This window comes from Leguminivora glycinivorella, chromosome 2 (genome assembly GCF_023078275.1).
Source record: "Leguminivora glycinivorella isolate SPB_JAAS2020 chromosome 2, LegGlyc_1.1, whole genome shotgun sequence".
Lineage (NCBI taxonomy): Eukaryota > Metazoa > Arthropoda > Insecta > Lepidoptera > Tortricidae > Leguminivora > Leguminivora glycinivorella.
Genome location: NC_062972.1, coordinates 1966571 through 1978953, shown reverse-complemented (window position 1 = coordinate 1978953; position 12383 = coordinate 1966571). Strand labels below are relative to the sequence as shown.

The window sequence follows — 12383 nt, the reverse complement described above, 5'->3', positions numbered from 1 at the left end:
CTGTCTGCAAAATACAGTAACTTATTTCGACAGATGGCGCTGTAGGACTCGACGCGTTTTGTGGTATCTGAACTTTAAGTATCATTCGTCTCTACCGTCCAAAAAAAATCAAACTACATTTCTTATTCTGATGACATGAAACTTCTCTGCGTTAAAGAACAATCTATATGTGACCCATTTAATAGTATAAGTCTAATACCCAGTGATATGACTATATAACCGATTGGTGATTCCATCTTAATACTGTAAGTATGGATCTCCAATGGATCAATAATTAATTGTATTCCGCAATAGTTTTCTAATGCCCTGTTATCTAATTGATCTAATTCTATACATGTCTAAAAACATCTTCAGAAGTATAGCGACATAATTAGGTAATAGGGGGCTAAGAGACTAATACGCGTGTATAAGTAAGGTTCTTTGTAAGTAAAGCATAGCCGTTTGCCACGAGCATGGGTAGAGAAATAACAGGTACTTTATTCAAGTAATCTCACGATCAAGCAAGTCCAAAACACAAATTCTTTCCTTTAAGATTCTAGCCTTTACCATCTGCTTATGTAACAAATATTACTTAGTAACTTTAATATATTTTACCGCCCTAAAGCTACTTATGGTGGTTCCACACTGTTTGTTATACATGTTATATAATGTGGTATGACAGGGACAGCGATGGCGCACTGTCCGCCATATCTATATCATGTTATATGACATTTATTACTTTTATAACAATCAGTGTGGGAACGCCACACGCACCGCGGACAATAACCCTTCGTCTGTGTTTGATAAGGATCTTAAGAGGGGGTCGTACGAAATCCTCGAAAAGTGCATTCGGCGTTTAACAAATGCTGCTCACATTTCTAAATTAAATGAAATAAAATAAATAGAGTTATTATCTTAAAGAGTGTGTCTACAACTTTTGACTATTCAGAATCTCTAATTATTAAAGGTATAATAAATAAACCCACGCAAAGTTGACCTAAAATGAGAAAAACGTATGTTGCCGTTTAGTAAACTTTGTTAAAAAAATTCAATACTTTAGTTATAACATTAAGTGATTCTAAAAGCCAGATAAATGGACTAGAAGTTTTGAGGTTTTTTATATTTTTCCTCTCAAAGGCAACAAAGAAATTTTACCTTAAATTTAAACTATCGTAAAATTTCCATACATTCGCCATTGCTGTCAGAATTCTCCTTTCGATTAGATGCCGTGAGCGGCTCATCGGAGGCAGACGTGTCGCCGGTCGCTCCGCGTTGACAATTAAATTTGACAAATATTTTGACAGAAAATAGTGTACGTACACGAAAAACCATACCAGTGTAAAACTGCGCTCAAAATAAATAGGGTAAATCAAATATGTCAGGTGGAGATCCAACCTCATTTAAAATTTAAAGGTGCATGGCTTGTGCATAAAAAATAAATAAAAATATATCACATTATTAAAGAAAATAACGAACACAACCGAATGAGTATAAATGATTTCATTCTAGTTCGATTAAATTGAAAAAAGTTTCATGTTTTGTTTTACTCATTGGAATACATTTTCATTACGCTGGTATTAACAGTACGTCATTTTAAAAATATATATGACAGTACCTACGTCAAATTTTGTCAACCAAACTTCACAGGTTGTATGTAAACAATTACAATTTAATTTATTCATACATATTCAGATACGTATTAATCGATTCTTACTTAGAATAGAAAAAAGGGGAATGCGAGCGGGTATAGGTATAGTGCTTCTGGTTCAAATTTAATTGTGTATATAAAAAAATGACTCAATTTCATTAAAGATTTACTCTGTGCATACCGCGAACACGTAACCGTGAGTTGAAAACAATAATAATTATAAATCACCTAAATACATCGTTGTTTACAAAGCGCTTGTTTTGAATGGCACTTCTCCACTCAACTAGACCAAATATTCATGGAACACCAGCTGGTGACCAGCATAAATGACTATGAACAGCCGTGCAAAAATATCTGATTTTCTATAGTGGGCCATATGTATATGACGACATGTTCCCGGCAAAAATTTATGATGCTCCGTGACCGGCAAAAACATCGTCTCTCTTTCTAGCGTCTCACGAGCGTATAGCGTCGGGCCAACTGAATGGAAAAAGACGCCGCGTCAGCGCGGCTTAGCCATACAGTTGGCCCGACGCTACGATCGCAAGACGGTAGATGTGGGAGCAAAACGTAGAAGCTAAATTTTCCCGGTTACGGTTACGGTACCCACTTTCCGGTTTCCAATTGAGCTGAAATTTTGCACACATATGTAAATCACGTGATAATGCAATATTATGGTATCAAGGAGCTAATCTGATGATGGAGCAGAAAGGTGATCATAGGAACTCTCTTATGAAACGTCGTATCCCCATTGAGTCAGGGGTTTTTGAAAATGTCTCGGAGAGCAATAAATATTTTTGCAAAAAAACTTATTATAAATTGGGAGGTGTAATTTTTTATTATCTCTTACATAGCTTAAGAAGAAAAATCGACCAAGAGCGCGTCAGTGTAGGGTTCCGTAGTTTCCGACATTTTACATAATGACAATAAATAAATAATAAATAAATAAATATTGGGGACACCTTACCACAGATCAACTTAGCCCCAAACTAAGCAAAGCTTGTACTATGGGTGCTAGGCGACGTTATACATACTTAAATAGATAAATGCATACTTATATACATAGAAAACATCCATGACTCAGGAACAAATATCTGTGCTCATCACACAAATAAATGCCCTTACCGGGATTCGAACCCAGGACCGCGGCTTAGCAGGCAGGGTCACTACCGACTGAGCCAGACCGGTCGTCTTTAATAAATACCGTAGTTAATTTGGGGTGAAAAGGGTTCCGGGGGTATATAATGTTATTATATTTCTTGACATATTCCTTCTATTGGGTTGGTAAGAAAGTAATGAGCGAATCATAACCAATATTGTAATTTTTATTTAATTTATTATTTTAATCATTTATCAAAAATATAACGGCCTTCGTTATCTACTACTTGTATCCATCGTTCTGGTAAAGAATGAATAGCATCGGCGAAGAAGTTCTTAGGTTTAGATTCAAAAAACTCAGCTATGTACTGTCGTAGATGGGCTTGATCATCGAACTTTTTTTCATTCAAGGCATTGCTGAGCGATCTGAACAATGCGTAATCCGTAAGTGCCAAGTCTGGAGAGTACGGTGGATGAGGTATCACTTTCCAACCTAGCTCCAATAGCTTTAGCCGAGTCACTTTTGCAATGTGTGGGCGAGCATTGTCGTGTAAGAAAAAAACTTTAGCATGCTGTGGACGATTCTGACAGATTTTTTGGTTTAAATTTTCAAGCTGATTACAGTATACTGATGCGGTAACAGTCATTCCACTTGGTAGGAGTTCCCAGTGAATAATACCATGAATATCCCACCAAACGGACAGCATAACTTTTTTCGGGTGAGGCTCTGTTTTTGGTGCCTCTATTCCTTTTTCGTTTTGATCTAGCCACTGACGTTTGCGTGTGTGATTTATATATAAGACCCATTTTTCATCTCTAGTGATAAGATGGTCCAACCAGTTGAATGTGCGGCGAAAAGACAGAAGTTGTATGCAGATATCGGCACGGCGGTTTAGTTGATCTCTATCAAGTTCGTGCGGTATCCAAACACTGTATTTGTAGTTTTTTCCCAACTCGTGTAAATGTGTTTCTATGGTGACATGAGAGCAGCCTAACTCGGTAGCAAGAATACGACTCGTTAGCCTCGGATCTCTTTCAATTAAGGTTTTTAATTTGGCTACATCAATCTTCACCGGTCGACCAGACTTAGGTTGATCTAATAATGAAAAGTCGCCACTACGAAACCGCTGGAACCATCGTTTCGCCGTGGCCTCAGACACAACTTCAGGAGCAACACGCTGGCATATATTACGCACTGCTTCGGCGGCTGAATGGCCAGACTGAAATTCATATAGTAAGCAATGCCTTACATGCACTTTTAATTCGTCCATTTTCTTCCTTATATTAGCTCGGCAACAGCTAGTGAATGACTGACGAGAAACTGTGCGACTCGCCCTTTATATACTTTCGACCATAGAAGATTCTAGAACTCTCTCAAAAATTTTATGTGGAATTCAATCGATCGCTCATTACTTTCTTACCAACCCAATATTTTCCGCAATCAAAGTAGGAAAATAATATATTATGTTTTTTTTTAATTATTATTATTGGTATTTAGGACAACAGCCGTAAATATTCAACTTACATAGGTATTTTTACATAGTCTTAGGCCAATAACAGTTATCTGTTGAGTGAAAAGTATATACACAATATGTTACTAAAAAAAAATGTGTTACATATTTAAAATTACAGTGAAAATGTGCAAGCCACACATTTTTATTTACAGTTTCGTGTCTGTCAAAGTTGATGTTCAAATTTATTGGATTTTTACTCATTTTAATCGTTCATTATCCTTTTGAATGTGTATACACTTCTAAAGTTTATGTATAACAGAAAATCAATCATAAGACATATTTTCATTTTTATAATGGTTTTCATGAAGAAAGCGATGCAACTGTGTTGGGGAATTTTTACGGGATGAATAAATATCCGCGGCCTGAGGGGTGAATGGGATCAGGAATGGGGGGAATCGGGTCGCAAAGGGGGTGAATAGGTTTACGAAGGGGCTGATTAGGGTCGGAAGAGGGGTGAATTGGGATGTGTGGTCAATGCTTGTCACATTGTATAAAATATATATAACTTACCTAAAGTGGTATTTTTATGAATGACCTCTCTGTATATGGACGCAATTTATACGTCAATGTATTGCTTCGTAGTTAGACTAGATACAAGAAATTAACACTTAGAAATGTTAATCACACTTCTGTCTACCTCCACGTTTCTACTTAAGTCCGCAAAAATCTCCCATGGTTGCTATAATATAGACGTATTACTTTAAAATAAAAATCATAAGTATGAAACTATACAACTAGGGAAGAAATAAAATTATTTTATTGAATCATTTTTGATTTGTTCTTTTTCAAGTTTATATAAATAATAAATTTTCAATTCGCTCAAAGGTTGGAAGAGATCCCTTATAGGGATAAGTTCGCCTTTGTACATCATAACTATACTGTATTTTTATGTCCTAACTTGTCTTATGTACAATAAAGTGAACACGTACAACATACAACATATATATATTGAAATAGATATCATACACGAAAGAAAAAACGACAAGGCCCACGGTGGCTTAGCCGGGAATCGAACCCGGGTCTTCAGCTTACGCAGCTAACGTTATTACCACTAGGCCACCAGGCCAGGTTAAAAAAACCGGCCAAATGAGAATCTATTTTCGCACAATTGTAAAACTAAATTATTTTTAACCGACTTCAAAAAAGGAGGAGGTTCTCAATTCGACTGAATGTTTTTTTTTTGTTTTCTTTTTTTTTTTTTGTATGTATGTTACTCGATATCTCGAATGTTTTTTTTTTGTTTTCTTTTTTTTTTTTGTATGTATGTTACTTGATCGAACGGGTATAACCCCGAGATGGTCCCATTGGCACCAAGTCGGGGTCTGATGATGGGATCTTGGAGAAATCGAGGGAACCCTTCAAATGTCATAGGCACATGTAATGTTTTTTGTGTATTTTTCAAAGGTACACCAGTATTTGCGCCTGATGGTAATAATTTTATGTGGCTGAGCTGATGATGGAAGGTCAACTCCTCAACGGTTAGGAGTTAAAGGACAATTCTTTCACTACTGTACATATATTCGGACTGATACATATAATATCACTAGGAACCACTAAAAATCAACAAATAAATTAAATTTTTAACAAAAAATAAAACCGCCTTCAAAAAAAGCGTGTTACAAAACACGGAGAAACTAAAAAGCCAAAAATAATAAACCTTCGAATTCAGATTTCTTATCGGATTGCAATAATCTAAACATCCAAATTATAAACAAATCAATTATTTTTGGAGTCGGGGCCAGCCTGCGTATGGTTGGGTGGGGCAAACAGGAAATAGCAAGGCGACGAACAGGTCTGGTACCGACTACAAAAATAATTGATTTGTTTATAATTTGGATGTTTAGATTATTGCAATCCGATAAGAAATCTGAATTCGAAGGTTTATTATTTTTGGCTTTTTAGTTTCTCCGTGTTTTGTAACACGCTTTTTTTGAAGGCGGTTTTATTTTTTTGTTAAAAATTTAATTTTTACTAGTTACCTCCAAAATACCAAATAAAATTGGGCTACATAGTACATCGTTTTCTGAAGATTTTGGGTTCATGGGGTCGGAACGGGTATAACTAACGTAATTTATGGTGAATAGGGCCAAAACCGACTTTTGAACGTCGATAGCAGTTTTTTTATATGTGCCATGCTAATTTTTTACACAAAAAATCTTCCGGCAGTGTGAACTTCGGTTTGTCTTTGAAAATATGTCGCTTTATTTAGTAATTTTCGCTCACCCTAACGTTGGAGTGAATAGGGTCGGGAAGGGGGTGAATAGAGAAAAGGGTTGACTCTTTCGGATTGCGAACAAAATATGACCTGTCACGAGCGTATTATATTTATTTTACCAAAAAATAAGGATTTAATATGTTATGTTTGTATGTGTTTAATGTGTTATGAGTGGTCGGTAATGAAATCTACACATATTATGATAACCCTTAACCAACCTTTATAGTTAGATGGTGCTCTGACGCGGTGAATAAGTAAGTATGGTCGTGGGCAGTGCGGATAACGTGTCAAAATATAAGCATAGTTTGTTGCTATTTTTCATGTTTAAATAAACTTCTAAACTAACGTAGTGGGTATTAAAGTAAAAGGTTCACAGTGAATATTAGGTTGCCACTTGCCAGAAATGTGTTTAGCTATACCATTGTATTGAATTTTGTATCATAAAGTCAAACTAGGTATTTACTACTAATGATTTACTCTGTGGGGTGTCTTTGATCACTTGCATGGGGTAACATTGACCATAATGACACATAGTCAATTATTGTCTGATTTTGTCACAGTACTTGTTGAGGCTGATAATTTGATCGCTTCTTGTGATAAATATTGAAATAATTGCAAATAAAGTTGGTTTTTCGAAGATGTTAATTTTTATTATTGATCAAAGTAACGCCAAAATAGCGTTAAAGAGTTGTAATATTTGACTGCGAACCATTCTTTTTTATCTTTTCTTGACATAAAATACTTTTGTAAGGGATTACATTCAATTATCATTAAAAAAAATATATAGTGTATCAAAGTAACCCCAATGTCAGTTTATGTTTGATCACATCGTTTTTTTTCTGCGTACATTATTTTATTTATTTATTCCTTATTGCACATAAAAAAAAAGACCAAATGGTGGACATAATGCCTTAAGGCATTCTCTACCAGTCAACCACTAGGTAAAAAAAAAAACATTTCATACGTGCAGGCATCGTGACAGAAAACAATAATCCTGATATCACTTATTTTGTTACCTTTTTAGATTTTTAGCAGGAAAAGACTGAAAAAGTTGATGGTCCCATTTTTTTTTCTTCCTTATAGTTACGTTACGTTGACCAATTTTGGAATTTATACTTCTCTAACTCCTACATTTAATGGGTAAAAATACCCATTAAATGTAGAAGCTAGAGAGGTTAAATTCCCAAATTGGTCAATGTAACCCCAGTTTACGGTAGACACCGTCAACCTATTCTAATAATTCTCTTTTTATTTGAAAGAAAATTCTTTACGATAATATGCATATAAAATATGCAATCTAAGATAAAAAATGCTTTTCATATAGTTACAAACTTAGTTCAGATTTTTTTTGTACAACTTTTAAAAATTGTTCTACCTATCAAGTTCAAAATAATTTTCCTAGAAAGTCTTTTTTCTACTCCCGAACTATTGTTCGTCATTTACAGGGTCGTGCATAGATCTTTAAAACCCTACATAAAAGTCTATTCCCCAAAGCCAGTGTCCGCCGGATTTCCGCGCATGCGCGCAGTATCGAAAAAACTGAAAACGCATTGTTTGGCTCTGTAACCATGGCAACGCCTTATAACGATACGGCGCGCGTGCGCGGGAAGGCTTTGGGCAGCTGAGCTGACAGTGCAAACCTTTGCGTCAAAATACAGGAAACAGTGAGAATTTCACGAAAGTTATTCAAGAAACCTATTAAAAACTAAGTGCATGGTCGTAGAAAAAGTATTGTATGCAACGGTGTTTAACTGAGTCAAAAAATACTCGTGGCGTCTTAATAACAATTTTCGGCTTCGCCTCAAATTGTTACCCACGCCACTCGTCTTTTTTGATCTCCTTTAAACGCCTGTTGCATAAAATACTATTTAAAGTTCTGCTTTTGAGATTTTTTCATATTTGAGAAAACAGCCCTTATGGCCTGAAATACGGCATACGGCAGTGATATTGACATTGACATATGCTTTCTCGTATTTTGATGGTATTTTGACTGCACTGTATTTTTTGCCATGCTAATTTGAACCTTATCTCTGAGCGATGTTTTTCAATTTTCAGTTACATCACAGGGTGGCTAGCCGAATGGCACAATCGCTCACGAAACGCTCACGAAACGAAGCGCTAGTAGATATCTATCTCTATCGCGCTTGCGTATTGGCGCGACAGAGCCAGCGGCGTATCGCTTTCGTTTGGCGTCGGAGAAATGCCATTCGGCTACGGGGCCAGATGTGTATGACATGACATCTAGGTATTTAGCCATTTAAAAGAAACTACAAGGGGCTTTACAGACGTGGCGACTGCAACTGGTACAGGGCCTAAGCCATAATTTAAAATTATATTGTGATTTTTATATGTATTTGTGGTTTATTTAATACTAAGTATGAGTTTCAACATTTTCAACTCAAGGAACTGAAATTAAGAGAAGGGACTCGGAAATTGGGTAAGATCAAGAGTCTGATGCAGATGCCGATGGCAGTATTGGATAAGATAAGATATGCGTCGATATTGACATGACTGCTGCTAGCTGTACTCTATTCATTAGGTTTTTATTTTATACACATACTTTATTTTTGTATCAAAATAAATGATAAATTGATAAAAAACCCTAACGACCAAAAAGAATAAAGTACCTATCTGTTAGTCTTTAATACACCCCGCATATACGTAATGCACAGCACAGGCCTCCGAAGACCGGCAGGGCAATCATGGTCGCGCGATAAATGGTATAACATCGGGCCGTCCCTATCGCACTTACAAATAGTGTGATAGGGCTGATGTTTTATCATTTATCACGCGACCATAATTGTCTGCCTGGAGGTATCGGCCTTTAGCCCTTCACACACGTCTTTGAATAATGTTTGCGGGGATAGGCAGGCTGACGATTTTTAATCTAAGTATAGAAAAGTAACACAAAATGAAGTGCAAAGTAATTTGAAATACACCTAGATAAACAATCAATTGAATAAGGAACGTTATCTACATATTTAGAATAGGTAAATTTAAGTCACATGAGACATGAACAGAGAAGGAAAGCTAGATGATGCGTATTTTTTCTCTGTCTTCTTGTATGCTACCTTTTTTACAGTTTTAATTTCTCAAAGGAGGTCAGTAGTTGACTACAAACTCAAAATAACACTCTTGAAAAAAATTAAGGGTCACTGACCTTTCACAGTAAATTGAGGTAGTGTGAGTGAAGGGTGTTTGTGTGTGTAATGGGGTAATTTGACAGATTCTGAAAATTCTCCCTGCTCTACCCCCTCTTAACATAAGGCGTTGGACTTTAAATACATTTTTTATGACAACGTTTTGACAGACACAGACGAAGGGATAATCGACAAACTATGTTGTCCAAATTCCACTGCTATTTGCGCAGTGTGTGAATAGCCTAACCTTTAAAAAAATGTATTGTTATTTCTCAATCTCGCTTTTTGATCTCTGCACCAAAAGGTTTTTAATTTACATGTGTATAAGTGTTGTATTAGTAGTTTGGATCATTCCTGAGTGTCGCCGAGTCCCACTCGCCAGGGTATGGGTGTTTTAACTAGGCTTCGTCCATTGGCTATGTAATCTGATACTATGTACTTTAAGTCCAGTTAAATAAGGGTTCCGTCTTTGAACCCTTATAGTTTTGTCATGAGACATGACTCTGTATGACCGCTATGACATATGGTTCTTCAAGGTATGTAGGGTTCTCGAAGGTTGGCAACGCGTAAGTGGCTCCCCTGATAATGTTGCTTATGTCCATGGGCGGCGATGATTGATTTCAATGAGGCTATATCATTTAAAAAATCCGAAGTTTTTTAAGTCGTACGCAATTTTTTGCACCGTCTAAATAGATTTTAGATTTAGATTTCTTTATTTCATGATAAAAATTACACTATAAATTAGTTACATGCCAAAGTTATGTTTATCTTCTCATCATGATCGTCGAAAATTACATTATAAATTGAAAATAATAAAATGAATATTTTCTCCCAATAAGGATCGTCATTAGTTTAGAATTAATACTGACAATTAACGTTTAATAATGTTGTATAATTAATGTGTAAGTGTTTTGGTTCAGCACTGTAAACTTGCATGTGATTTATAAATAAATAAATAAATAAATAATTTACAAATAGAAATACACAAAACACAATAAAATTAAGAAATGAAATAAAATCCGAAGTCAGTGTAATCAAATGCATGCTATCACACACACAATTCAGTTTCCATGTACTCATTTACAGAGTACAGAGGGTTATCTAACAAAAGGTTTCTCAATTTGCGCTTAAATGCTTCGTCATATGGCTCATTCCTAAGATCGGCAGGTAAGTGTTCGTAGTAAGTAGGGCCGATGATACGCGGGTTCTTTCTTGAAATTGCCATGCGACGGGGGACTGTTCTCAGACGGCCTGTAGCTCGAAGCTGTTTGCCCGGACAGGCAACGCGAGCAAATTGAGATATGTTTTGCCTAACAAATAACAGTATATCAAACATATATTGTGCGTAGTGCGTCATTATACGTTGAGAAATGAAGAGCTCTCTGCAAGGGTGCCTGTCTCTTACTCCAGCAAGTATACGTATTGCACGTTTCTGCATTATAAGGACTCTTATTGTATCTGATGAGTTTCCCCAGAGCAGCGATCCGTATGCCATGATAGAGTGGAAATGCGCAAAGTACACCTGCTTTAAGGCTTCTGCGGAGATAAGAGGCTTCAGCTTCCTCAACGCAAATGACGCACCACCCAATCGATCACAAAGATTGTCAACATGGCACTTCCAATTCAGAGTGTTGTCTATATGATATAATAAGCTTATGTCCAGACTTGCGTAGCCAATGGACGGAGGTCCTTGTAAACCTGTAATAGGGGTTTAGTTGTACCATTGTACATTGAATTGTATATTTTCGTGGATCGAATTTATGTTAATAAAGTGTTAAATAAGACAAATGTTTTTGTACTTAATTTTCCTTTTACCTCTGTATAACAAGGCAGTTTTAACATATTCGCCTGGTTAGACAGAGGCCCGTTTCTCGAAAGGTACAAGTCTTGTATTACAAGTGTTTCCATGACAACCCATACGATTTGACAGTTCGCGCACTTGTAATACAAGGCTTGTACCTTTCGAGAAACGGGCCCCTGGCCCCGTAGCCGAATGGCATTTCTGCGTCGCGAAACGCCACAGAAATGTAGTCTGGATCTGTCGCTCCAATAGCAAGAGCGATAGAGATATTATCGTGAGCGTTTGTGCATTTGGCTGCGCACACTGGCCGGTTTTATCTCCGAATTTCGTTTTCATTATTTCGTCATACGAGCGATTTCGTAAGCAAAATTATGAATAGTCATCAAATCTCGGTCACATATTTCTTCTAGGAATGAATGAATGTTGGAAATCTCTAGAGCGCCCATAAATGTTTTGTTATATGAACCAAAGAGTATTGAATCACTCCGTATATGAACGACATGTTGGACACGGACAGATAATATACATATATGTCGAGGTGATTAGTTTACAGATATCCCGCTAGATGTCGCTGTACTGACGCCATAGTAAGTGTACATCGCGGTGTTAAGATTTTTTCGGGTTCAATGGCGTCTCTCGGTTCACGTTATTCAGTTATCGCTTCTCGGCCTTTTGGCTAAGATCAAAGTGTAGTATCTGTTCTTTTCAGCTTAATATCTGAAAGTTCCCTCACTGAGGGACCAGTATATTAAACTGATTTTTGTAAACCGACGGGATGTTCGGGGCTCGCTCCACTCCCGTCACGGGTCGGCCCGGCATTGCAGTGCCGCCGGGATTGGCCCACATAATTTATTGAAAGAGATCGTTCGATTGAGAACTGGCTATAGATAGTTTCAAAGTGACAATACATATAGCCCACTTGAAAAAATGTACATTGTCCAACAAGGGGAGGAAGATGAATATTACTAAGGGATCATCCACATATTAC

At 36.6% G+C, this 12383-nt stretch overlaps 1 non-coding gene across 1 annotated transcript; it reads left to right on the top strand.

Annotated features, from left to right (window-relative positions):
- Positions 1-12051: 12051 nt before the first annotated feature.
- LOC125242438 lies at positions 12052-12244 on the top strand. The gene has a single exon (XR_007178878.1). It is a non-coding gene; the product is annotated as a U2 spliceosomal RNA (small nuclear RNA).
- Positions 12245-12383: the final 139 nt, after the last annotated feature.